At 35.4% G+C, this 13,060-nt stretch overlaps 1 protein-coding gene across 2 annotated transcripts in view; it reads left to right on the forward strand.

Moving 5' to 3' along the window:
• Window positions 1-13,060, forward strand: part of side-VII (sidestep VII) — a 395,213-nt gene that overhangs the window by 126,688 nt on the left and 255,465 nt on the right. The window lies entirely within an intron of this gene.

Genomic DNA, 13,060 nt, shown 5'->3' on the forward strand with positions numbered 1-13,060 from the left:
GTCAAACTTTTTGACATATAAAGCTGCCAACCCAATAGGTTGTATTTTCCCTGTTACGATTATTTTCTTTTTCGATCGATATAAATTAAACAAACACATTTATCGGAAAAATTATACAGGGAAATGTGTTTTTTTACACTAAATGAAAGTAACGTATGGACACTTTAATTTTAAAGTAACTGTGAAAAGAATAAATCAACGGTGTCCGCACATTTTTCCCGTACTCCACTAGATTTTTCCCACATTCCACTAGAAATTTTTGACATTGTACGGGAAATCGCACCTCCCTTGACCTAAAGTGTAAGGTAACGCTATATTTCCCAGATTGGGAGGCCGAAAAATAATAAAAAACACACAAGCAACTTGATGTAAATTCAGCTTTTGTCGTTCTTTTTCCCTTTTTTCCATCGAGTTTTGGCGATGATTTTCTGCGAACACGTGACTAATCCAGTTCGGAAAAATTGAATTAACCCTGCGCGCCCTTATTTATATGCAATTCGGGAAGTGAGGCGCGAAATTGCACCGCCACCTATATCTCATCGGGGCGCTAAACGCGGTCCACATTAGCAAAGAAAATTTTCTGACAGAGCAATTTTCGAGTGGGATACTCGGGGGCGAACAGTCTCATTACCATTAAAAATATGGAATACCAACATTGTGCATACTTTGTCTCAGTTTGTGTGCCGTGCTCCTGAAAGGTAATATTTCATATCGGTCCCAAGGCGGCAGCGAAAATTTCAGCTAGAATTTCAGGCTGAAATACGTGCAGTTGCTTGTTCGCCCAACTGAAGGCTTAATTAACCTAATTGCCAGTTTCGCACTCGGTTGAACATTCGAGCTTTTTATCGTTTTATAGGACTCACTTGTCTCACGCAATGTATTTATTATTCGCTTCGGTTGGCTCAAATGTGACTGATTCCGCATAAAACGTCGGCTTCAAAGGAATCGGGAGCTTTCAGCCGGACTCGCATGTGTGGAACAAACAACGAGGCCGAGGAATGGCTTCTGATGGGGCTAATTTAGCCGCCCTCAAAAATCCACCAAGATTGATGGCAGAGAAGCCGCTAAATATTAATTTATTCCGCGCTTACGCCACCGCCGTGTTAGCTTAAACAGAGTAATTTCGCCTCGACCAGAAAGACACTTTCTGAGATGAAACAGAACGCCCAAGAATTTCAATTACGTTTACATGCACATGTGCGGCTTGAATATTAAGTTTCACCCGGAAATTATTAATACCGACTTTTACCGATCCTGACTGACTTAAGAATGTCGGGTCTAGGGGCAGAACACTCGCGGATCATAACGAATATTATCGCGGTATTTAGCAAAGCTTGCCGCCAACTTCGCGCAGAACATGCAAATTCTCTCTTTCCTGCAGCTTAACCCGGAGCTTTTATAACGCCATTTGCACTATATTCTTATGTGGAATATGTTGGCGCTGGATTAAGTCTGCAACCGAATTCCAGATGGGGGAAAATTTTATTTGCGGCTCCTTTCACAAAATCAAAAAGACAAACTTTTAGTATCTCGAGACCTTGCCCCACAATTCTTTGGAAAGAATGTCATAAATAATGCTTGGTAACAAAACAGTTTGTAGTACCTAATAAAATGACTTAACATTCAAGCAAGCTCAGTTTTTAACTAATTAATTATAAAATATTTATACATTTATAACGTTTGTCACCTCAAGTATGAACTGCGCACCTTCATATAAAATTTGAAAGTTAATACATAACATAATTTAAAATTCTAATTATATTCTTATCGGCTATAATAAATTTTACGTTTACTCTATTTAAATTTGTAATTTACACCCTTACACACATATAATGATATTTATATTTCTCAGATTGTACCGTTTTCCATTTTTGTACATTTTCTAAAAAATAAGGAATAAGGGGCGAATAAAATTATCAAATAACATTTAAATAAATGTTTAATTTTCAATGGAAGGAATATGAAATGGTTTCTTTTCAAATCCCAATAATAATGCTTGTGTAAGGGTATTTAGCACAAAAGTAGTGGAACTTTCTCGATCTAAGATTGAACTGATAAATCGAATCTTACCATTAGTTATAAAAAGAAATACATACTTGATTTGATAAAGATTAAAATATTTTTGCAAACATTAAAACTTAGAATATCAGTGGATAAATGTTCATATTTAGTTGACTAAGTACTTTGATCAGAGAAAGCAAGAAATGTAATTTTGCGAATATATTTATTAATAACTAGCTGACCCCACAGACGTTGTCTTGTCCAAATTTCAATACCTAAATTTTTTTGTGAATTTGTGAAAAGCTATTGGAAATGTGCAAACAAAGTAAAAATGAAGAATTTTACATGGGAGATGTATTCTATCGGCAGTATTCTACACTGCTGAAATGCTGGAAATGTGTGATGTGGCTGGAATTGGGAGTTGGAACCATGCGGTTTTGTCTATGAACTGTCAAAGAAATGTCATCTTTATTTTACCCACACAGTTGCCACATAAATTTTCGTACATAGTTGCCAGATTTATCCACAATTATTTTGAATCACCCAATATTTACATTTCGATTGCAAGATCGATGTTCAAGCAAACAATCCAATTGGTTTGATTCCCAATTTCACAATAAGCTGTCAAATAACATTTGTGCGTGTAGGCAAATAAATTGGAATAGAAATAAAACAATATGTACAGTCGCGAGCAATAAATTTTGATCGTCAAGGTCATTCTTTGACGCAATCGAAAATGCTCCATTGTAAAACAGTCGTAAATATCATAACCTATCATCAAGTTGTATGACATTAATAGTCATTTTTTCTCAATTTTTTGACACTTTGTTGACGGGGGCATAATCAGGCAGGGAATTTTTTTAAATTTGTGACAATCTAACCAAATTTTGAAATGACATTGACGACCAAAATTTATTGCTGGCGACAGTACCTACTATATTTGTTGGACAGATCGCGAAACAACACGAAAGTAAAAGCAAATGTAATTTTATTTTAATTTACTGGATTGCGTTTTTCCAGGTTTTTCTTTAAATCTTCCAGATTTTTTTTTTTCAATTGAAAACAAAAAAATAAGCATCAAGCAAATATGTAGCTTCTATTGTCAGTTATGATCGAGAGGGCATACAAAAATTACAATTTTTGAAATTTGTCCGAATTTTCCGACTTTCCTTTGTAATTGTTCGAATCATGAGTTATGGTCTTGAGTTCATACAAAAAAGCACTTTCAGTTTTCGCGGAATTGTTTTAATTTAGTTTTTCGAGATTTTTCTCCAAATCTTCCAGATTTTTTTTCTACTGAGTTATTTCCACCCCGGGGCATATCGAATAAAAAAAAAGAATTAATCAAATATATGTCGTTCCTGTGGTCAGTTATGATCGAGAATGCATACAAAAATTATAATTTTTGTAGTTTGCCCGAATTTTTCGACTTGTGGTAATTGTCGCGATTTTTTTTCCTGAAAACTTTTTCACAACTATAACGAACAAAACAAAAAAAAAGAATTATGCATATCCATCACAAAAAAGAACTTTCAGTTTTTCCCGAATTTTTCAATTTTCCGGCCAACTTTTCCAGTTTTTCGTTACATAAAAACCTCATACGGATTATTACGAACATTAAAAAATTTTCCAATTTTCCGGGCAACTTTTCCAATTTTTTTCTTTTTAGACCACCCCTGTATTAAAGGGAACAAAAGAAAAAATAAATATTCAAATCGGTCAAGCAGTTTTTGAGCTTTAGCGCGACTAACGAACGGCGATTCATTTTTATATACAGGGTGTTTTCGAAGTTGACGCGTTCCTCGTAACACGAGATTACTATACAATATTCATAAGAATTTTACCCTAAATCTTCTTAGTAAAATGTATGTATTAACGGACATAATTGATTGTATATTTTTATTGTTTTCTAAAATTTTGAGTGCGGTCCTGTCTATTTCTCCGCTGTACTAGATTAATACCTGACGTGGCCCAGGATGGGGTCTTTCTGGAAATCGCTCTGCGTACTCTCTGGACGCAGCAGTTGCATTCTGATAACATTGCCCATACATTAGCAACATATCTGAGAGTTCGTAATGATAAAGCCATTGCGATTCATTAGATGACAACTCTGACAGTATTTTTGATTAACGTCCATGCTCATTTGATTTTTTTTTGTCAATTCTAATTTCTAACAAATCAGCGCAAATTTGAGCAAGACCGGTTTCAAAAATTTCAAAAAAAAAACTTATTGTATCTTCATTGCCGTACACATTTTACTAAGGTGACTTTGGCTAAAACGCTTTAGAACAACGCATACTATCACATGTTAAAAAGAACGCCTCAACTTCGAAAACACCCTGTATATAGATTTTAAATTAAGGAATGATAATAATTGATCAGCGCTATAATAATTTTAGGATGGTTTAAACTATTAATGATATCTCAAAGAAAATTGGTGTAAAGTGGATTCAACGTACAAGTGTAGGGTTTTATCCACTCTATGTTCGCATGATTCGTATATTCACATATCCTACCTAATAAAACCAAGCTTCATCGGTAACAAAAGTTTTGTTTTGAGTTGCCTAAGCATTATGCAGCGTGTTCAAAAACTATTCATAAAACAGAAACTTTTGTACCGGATCACCACCTACTAGTTCCGTAACAAAAGTCATGCGGTAAGAATATAAATGTAAATCCATTTTAAATATTGTGCAGCACATTTCCTCAGACATATTCACTTGTAGAGCTAAATGACGGAGGAAAGTTTTTGCCGTTTTTGGTTCATTCTAGATCATTTCCTCAACTACGTCAACAACTTCTGAAGTACGTTTTGTTCTGTTTCGGCCATCTTTTCTTTTTGTTATGCTTCCTATTGATTCCATACGATCTTAACCCTCCAGAAAAAAATGTCTATAAACAATGATAACGTGTGGAAACTGAAGCTGAAATTCTTTTCAACACTGTTGGACTGAATTGTACCACTCATTAGTTTTCTATCATAAACATTTTTTGCTCAGTTGAATAAATCATTTTCGTTTTGAAAAAAAAAATGCGATACGGTTTAATGCTGTATTATGTTTCATTAAAATTGTCATTCTCAGAACTTCACAAGGTAAAAAGTTTCGCTTTGTTCGCAAAACGTACGAGAACAACTTTTTTCAAGACAACTATTTTCGTTTCGCCTCGATGGATAGTCTTCACGACTAGTGATAAAAAGTATCACTTTTACCTATTGTTGTATCAATACTTATTCTTGACAACATTTATATGTGCTTTAGGTTCTCTTTGAACCCATTACTTTAGTAAAACAATTTTAAACTGTATATGAAAACATATTGCCATGCTTTGGACGATTAACAAGAATTATGTAAAACAAATATCAAGAAGGCGATCACCAACCCTAGACCAATTATTACTAAAAGACTACACCTTCTAAATCTAAATAGGGGTGTTGATATACAGGGTTATTCACGAGAGGGATACTTCTGGATTTCTTTTTGCCGCAACCCATTATACATATTGCAACAACTTCTTGATCTCAAATTTTGAAAATAATTATAACTGAATCCACGATGGTTTTGTATCTTTGACATTAATTCAAAAAATCAAGTCAATTTGAAAAATGTATTTTTACAATAACGACTTACAACTTACTTCGATTTCTGATTTAAAAGAAATTAAATAATATATTTGATTCAGTAGTTTGTGCCATTGGTATTGTTGGTTGCGGCAAAAAAAAATCAGAAGCAACCCTCTCGTGAATAACCCTGTATATTGAAGTGTATCTGTACTGAAATATCTGTTTAATGAAAATACAAATAAACTCATGCGTAAGTCATAATAACCTGACCAATATGGATTATGCATAGCAACAAGACTATTTGTTCCATGATATTTGTAAATATGTACAGTTATTGTCTACACAAACAATATCAGGTGTGTGTTTCAAAACAGTTAAATGTAGTCCCAATGAACAAAAGAAATTCTGTTGTTAGTTTTAGGTAGCCAATGAGCAGATATCTTTTTCCACAAACTTGTTGAAAACATTGTTTAATGATATGACTTAATCAATATTTCTCATGACACTAAATTCTAGTGAAACACTCGTTTCAGTTATCCCTCAGATGTAAAGACGAATAGCAGACAGTGGTTTCACATGTTTAGGACGTGGTTTACTTTTTTTCCTAGTTTAATAATCTCTGGATATAAAAACCAAGACTGTTTAATCCCTCAACGAACTCAGTTGTCCCGTTCCATTAATGAAAAACTTGCCAAAATCACCATTGTCGAGCACGCTCCTGCCCGGAAGGGAGCTCAAATTTTGTTTTTTAAAGCTAGACACGGATTATTCAGGTACAGAAAAATTTGACGAGAGTATAAGATTAGATAATAAAATCGATCTCCAGTATAAAATATGTCGCTAAGAGGATTTTGTCATCCAACGAGTTTGAAAACGTAAGCTTTATGAGGCAAGGATAGCTTACGTTCTCGTGAACATTTTTTGTGTTTAATAAAAAGCGCTTCTTTCGTTTTATTATTACTATCCGCAATGAGACAACATTGCGGCCTTTTCACTCTTTCACACAGACATGTTCGGATTTGAGCATGGATTTGAATTTAAAAAAAAAACGATAAGCAAACGCGGAAATGATGTGTTTTATTTTCGTTTAAATAAAATTGGAAATTAAAAAGCGATTAGGTTATTGGAAAGATCATATCCTGCTTACCATTTTTATTAAAATTCGGCTCTGACTTCATAAAAATGTTAGAGTAATTTCGCCATTTAAATAACCTGACACGTTTCATCGATCCTGCCAGCTCAATATCGCTAAAATAATAAATTCAAAATTTTATGTACCTATCTGTCCTGGACCAACAGAAAAAAGGAGACAAAAAAGATTGTTTTTATTAACACATAAAAATAATTGAGAATTAAATACATGAGGCTCAAAAACGTATTCTTCAATAAAATCATTCAAACGTCAAAAAAGTGTGGTTAAAATCCACAAGAACCAACTTTTGTATTTGCAGCGAAGATACTAAAATACTATTTTTCAAATTCACTTTAATTTTCATCGCTTCACTCTAATGCTGTCTCTTTGTGATAAGACTGATAAGTAACACTGACTAGTTTACTGTAAGCCTGGATAGTGGTTATATCGAGCTAACACTTAGTCCACGCTTAGTCCCCCAAGCAGTAATGCATCAAAATTGACATAAATATTTAATAATGTTTTCGTAGCCCACTTTTTGTGGAAAACTCCACCGACAAGATAAAAAATAATTGTCTCCGCTCCCCTTTCGGATTTTAACACACCGTTTTCGGTGTAGTGTTCCCTTCCAGAGATTATTTTTTCGTCCCCCCTGCTCATGTGACATTCGCTTTTCGATCTAATAAATGCTCTTTGTCATGTAGAGAACAGAGGAGACATACGGCGGGTCGTTTTAATTTAGGCCGGCTCTTTGAGTGTTAACAAGAGGGCTATCGTTTACAGTGCGGAGGATTTTCATTATTTTCAATTAATTAATTATGCGTTGTCATAGGGAGTCCCATGTTTGGGGCTTATAAAGTTGATTCCCATGCGAGCTCGCCTTGGAAATAAGCTGTCTGTGCAATGATACAATATTTAGACTTTCAGACTGAAAGCACTCACGAGCGGTACTCTACTGAACACTGTTAAGTGTGTTGTACAATTTTTAGCGCTCTTAAGTTTTTTCACTCTATGGGCTTCGAGATGCACAGCTAAGAGTATTACATTGCATGACTGGGTAATTAATACAACGAAAGGGAAAGAAAATTTTATGATTTTAAACACCATTAAAGTTTAATCAGATAATTTTTAGTGAAGGTTGTTATTAAGGAACCGACTTTTTTGCATATGCCGATTTGTCGTGAGTCCTAATGGACTTTCCATTTAATTTTCCTGATTTTCTGGTTAATTATTTAGCCTTCGTGTTTCGAATTATATGAATCAATTTAAACAGAATAGTGGTGGTTCTCGTGACGCTAAAAATGCAATCTAAGCATTATCGCTTTTATGAATTTTATCAAACATAATAAAGCACAGGTTGAACCGACATGCTACTTAATTAATTTGACGTTTGCGACTTGACTGCGTGTGACCGGTAGACCGGCAGAGGTCGCTTGTGACGGCGGAATCGCTGATCGCTCCAACTTAGGAGTTTCTGAGCATTTGATTTAAACAGGAAATAAACTAGAAGCATCTATAAAACAAGAATGGAGGAGCTGGAGCGGTGTACATTTAAATGTTTCAGTTCTGACGTTATTTCCGTATTGTGAGATGTATGTGGGACGAGATTTGGGAATTAACGTGAGGCGGCGGCGGCGGCGAGGAGGAGGAGGAGGATGCGTTTTGATGGAATGTTTTTCCATCTATGGTAAACGAACAGACTTATGTATTTAGGAGTGAGCATTACCATAAATTTGAATTTAATATCAGAGGTTAGATGGAGTGAAAGGTTATTTTGTGTTTCCTTTATTTTCGTGGATATACGAGCGTCGAGTGGATTTTCACAAACGACTAGCCTTTTTGACCGGTCGGTGCCGTTAACCGTGTCGGTCTTATGAATTCAGATGTATTCATCGTTTTCCATTGACCCATAAGCGAGTGGGTAACATTTCTCAATCGCCGGTTGCCGGTCTCCAGACGCCCGCCTCCATTATACCCGCTCCCAGACAATATTTCCGATATCCCGGCATTTTTCATATATTTTCGTCCAATATTGCCGCTATCATAACTCCTCTCCCACCTCTAACACTAGCAAATTGCATTCATACCGACACATATGGGTGACGACCGACCAGAATCGAATTTTCCCCAAGAACGGCTTTTCTTTCTGCAAGAAAAACTACGTGTCTCAAACCAAACGAAGCGGTAAAACATAAGGCGAAAAGACGCGTTTTTACCGAGATCACTCATCGACTCGGCAAGACGACTCACTGCTGACGTAATCAGGTGTACATCTTCCGGGAAATCTGGAGCAGGGGTGCGTAATTAGGGGTGTCGCCGGGGACTGGAAATGATGGATCTTGAACGGGATAATTTGTGTTTTTCTCATGTCAACTCAAAATATTAGACGCGGGGATGAAAGTGCGACCTTGACATACCAAAACCGATCCGTAGATTAGCTCATACGAATATCGTAGAACGTTCTATCAACTATCAATTATAATAAGAAATAATTAGGCCATAATTATAAAAAATGTATTACATAAAACAAAGCAGTAGACTGGAATAGTTATTTTCATATGAGTAGCGCTGTCAGATTACTTTTCAGGTATGAGGCCGAAATTTGAAGCACGAGACGGTAGCCGAGTGTTGCAATACAGGCCGAATACCTAAAATGTGACAGCGCACGTTTTTCGTATTCGTTTGGGCAAAGCCTCAAAAATAGTAGGTACTCCTATTTTATTTATCTCATGATTGTCTCTGAGAAAATTAATGTTTCAGACGGAAGCAACATTTTTCCTTCTATGTCGAAATTGCAGCAAATGTAGCTACTATAACTTTGATACCCGCGAAATTACAACAAAAAAACAAAAATGTTCTTGTAAGTTTACCTTGCACTTTACTTTACTTGTGCAGTATATTTGTCATTACCTGATTACGATATCCAAATGAATGTTATAAAAGTTTAGTATTATGTATTGATAATTAATAAAAATTGTTTAATAACAAAACAGAACATTGTCATTTAGAAATGTAACAAATGATCATAAAATGTGTATGAAAAACGTAAACGTATTTTAATAAGTTTGAATTGATTTCTGTAAAATTTGTATCTATAAAGAGTTGACCTTAATTACAGTCTTGAAATATTTATGAAAGCTGTTCAAACATTATTTTCTAGATGTATTTAAATTGAATTTAATACTTATAAAATTACTAATTCCTCTTGATGATTTTCTGTATAAGTATCTCTTTCCTAATTGATCTTTCTGTAAGTCTCAACTTTCCGTCTTTGTATTTGTATAACGATTTCTTATATAATATTCCAGTTTCGAGATTCGGTTTCCTTTTATACTTTTATTTAATATTTTTTAGTTTATTATTTTGACCATTCTTTGTTTTGCTTATAATAATAACGAATGGGGAACATTTTTGAGGGAGTCGCAAGCGAGCGTCATCTCCACACGCCGAATCATAAAATATTTGATGTTATCGGCAACATTTTATATGGGGATTTTAAGTGAAAGACACGCATCAAACCCCTAACCGTAAACGTTGTCGTATACGCAATCATATACGTCATCATAACCTCCGCCACGACATACGCGCCATAATGAAGCCGAGCTTTCGGCTCCGTTTCGGGCGAAATGAATCATGAAGTGTCTCTCGCTTTATCGATGAAATATTTCACGAAGGGCTCTTAAGTGGAAAATATGCACAAATGAGAGGCGAAAGTCTTCCGCCGCAATGCAGCGCCCCTAATTCGACCGGATTACATCTTCCGGGGCAAAAACTGAATTTCCCGATTGCGACAAACGTCTACTTCTCCCTTAATAGCGCCGATAACGTAAAATATTTAACGACACGAAGATAAATTTCTCACGAGCAGAGGGAAAACTCGGCGAATTTTTCATCTCTCGGTTATATACAAGACGACGGAGGCGGAATTCGAGCTATTGCCTCCATTACCTTAACCACTTTTCATTTACCCTTTACGTACGGAGAAACAAAAACACAGATAATTGTGTCTTTATGGAAGCGGGATATTGTTTTCGTATAGCGAGGGATTCCATTAATTTAATGGAACTGTAAAGACCGGAATCACCTATTCAGGGGAGCACAAAAAGTGCAGCACTGCGGCGAATGCCGAAGACGCCTTCCAAATTCTATATTGTTAATTACGGAATGCGATTCAAAGTTGAGATTTAATCTTACGTTTAATTAACGGTACGTCAAAATAACAAAGCATATGCTAGTTTTACATATTTAAACTAATTATTATTCAGCACCGCCAGGGTAAGCCGTTCCGTAATATTATTCGATGCTGCAAACTGAAATCGAACGTTAAAACGAAACACCTCGTTAGAAATGTGAATTTAATTTAAATAAAAAAATCTACAAATGGCTTTTTAGCTATTAAGACAACAAGTGTTTTACAGAGCATTTAAAAAATTTTTAAACTGTAAAACACTAGTTGGCTTGAAGATTTTTTCTAACATTAACATCTTATCAGAAATTTTAATAAATTGAAAAATTATTCGAGGCGCGTCGCAATACACAAAATGCGAAGGTTGCCGTGGGTACCATGGTAATAATATCAACAAATTTGGAAAAAAACAATTTTCATCGTTGAAATGTGCCAAAACGTTCCAGAAGAAATAAGAAAAAAAGGGGCAATTTGTTTCCAATGAAGACTAAAATTGCATACGAAAAGATGTATGTTCCGTTTCAAGGTCGGAACAATCACGGAGGTAACGGAAGATGTCAATATGGCTTTTCTTAATATGGGGTAAGTGTGTAGAACGTCACTAAAAGTTAATTCATATTACGGCAATAATCATTTGAAGAAAATGTAAAGATTGCCAGTTTTCGATGATGGGACACTTGCATTGGATTAAACAGCAGAAGTTAAAGAAGAAGATGTTAGGAACAAGAGCACGAAGCTAATGTGGTAGTTCCAATTCAATAATTGTACTTTTCACTTTTGAGATAATTACTGTAAAAATGATGAATAAAATGTTACTTGAATAATATGTGTCAGCGTATTTTATGACCTTATAAGATACGTTGCTATTGACGACGTGTCTTATAGAGAAAAGCGTATTTTATGGGGCTCAGCCAAGAATTAGCGCCGCACAAAATGGCGCTATCAAAAAAAGCGCTCCGAAACAGCGTTAGGACAAAATGGCGCTGTCAAAAAAAGCGCAATTCAAAATAGCACCGGACAAAATAACTCACAGACTAAAGAGAGCTGGACGAAACGCCTTAAGAACTCAAGAGCGTCGGTCAAAATCAAGTCGAGACACAATAACTTTATCGATATATTAAAAAAAGGAGTTAACATGATTTGAAAAAGAAATCATTAAATAACAGTCTTGTTTAAAGAGATAAATTGAACGCAATGGATTTTAAATATTGGTAAACTCTAGGAAACGAATACGTTGCCACAAGAGTCTTCAACCGCTTATTCTTTTGTACATATTTACTATTGGGTGTATCTTTTTTCCTGAAACCGGCACGATGTCTGCTTATGAAAATTTCGACAGAGTTTTGTTCCTTCTTCAGTTGGTTCAATAATTTATATATATATGTGGATGTTGACAGTTCAGACTACGCTGTAATGAATGATGCCATGCTTCCAAAGAGTTATTCGTTTTTGGCAGATCACTGTTTACACGTTCAAATGCGTTCCACGTCGATATGTCAAACCTGGCTTTTATGTTGTTCATTCTTCTACCGACATAATTATCTTCCCAATATTGAAAAATCGGTTTCAGTTGAGCAGGAACTTCCTGGGAAATTATTTCCATCGCAAACTGGACGTCCCTTTCCGGTACGTAACTTAACCCAAGTAACATTTTACACAGAAGTCGAATTTCTTCGTTATCTTTATACAACTGAGTTAAACCGTTTCGTTGAATTCTTCTCCACAAGTTCTGTGCGAGGTGGAAAGCACAGCCGACGATTCTAGAATTGGGAAAAACATGCATTATCGCGTTTATGGAAGCTTGCTCAAAATCAACGATTACGCTGACAGGTTCCAACGCTTGATCCAAAGTTTTTAGTGATTCGAACAGTTCAACGTAGGTATTTTGTAGCTTGTTTGGAAGCAACGCATACAACATCGGTAACGCCTTTGAATCGATTAAAGCATGTATCACAAATAATTGATAGAAAACCTCCGGACAAGCTTTAAATGTTCCATCTACGGACCAGTGTGTAAATTCTTTCAGCAAGTCTAGATTATTTCGCGTTCCAAAAATTAATACTCTGTTCTTATTATTGCTGCCGGAATCGTACAACAAAAAATCTTCGTTTCTATCGGTTTTCGCATACTGTCCCTCTATTCTTACTTCAGCGATGCTGTTAAAGATAGAAGATTTTTT

This window comes from Tenebrio molitor, chromosome 2 (assembly GCF_963966145.1).
Source record: "Tenebrio molitor chromosome 2, icTenMoli1.1, whole genome shotgun sequence".
Lineage (NCBI taxonomy): Eukaryota > Metazoa > Arthropoda > Insecta > Coleoptera > Tenebrionidae > Tenebrio > Tenebrio molitor.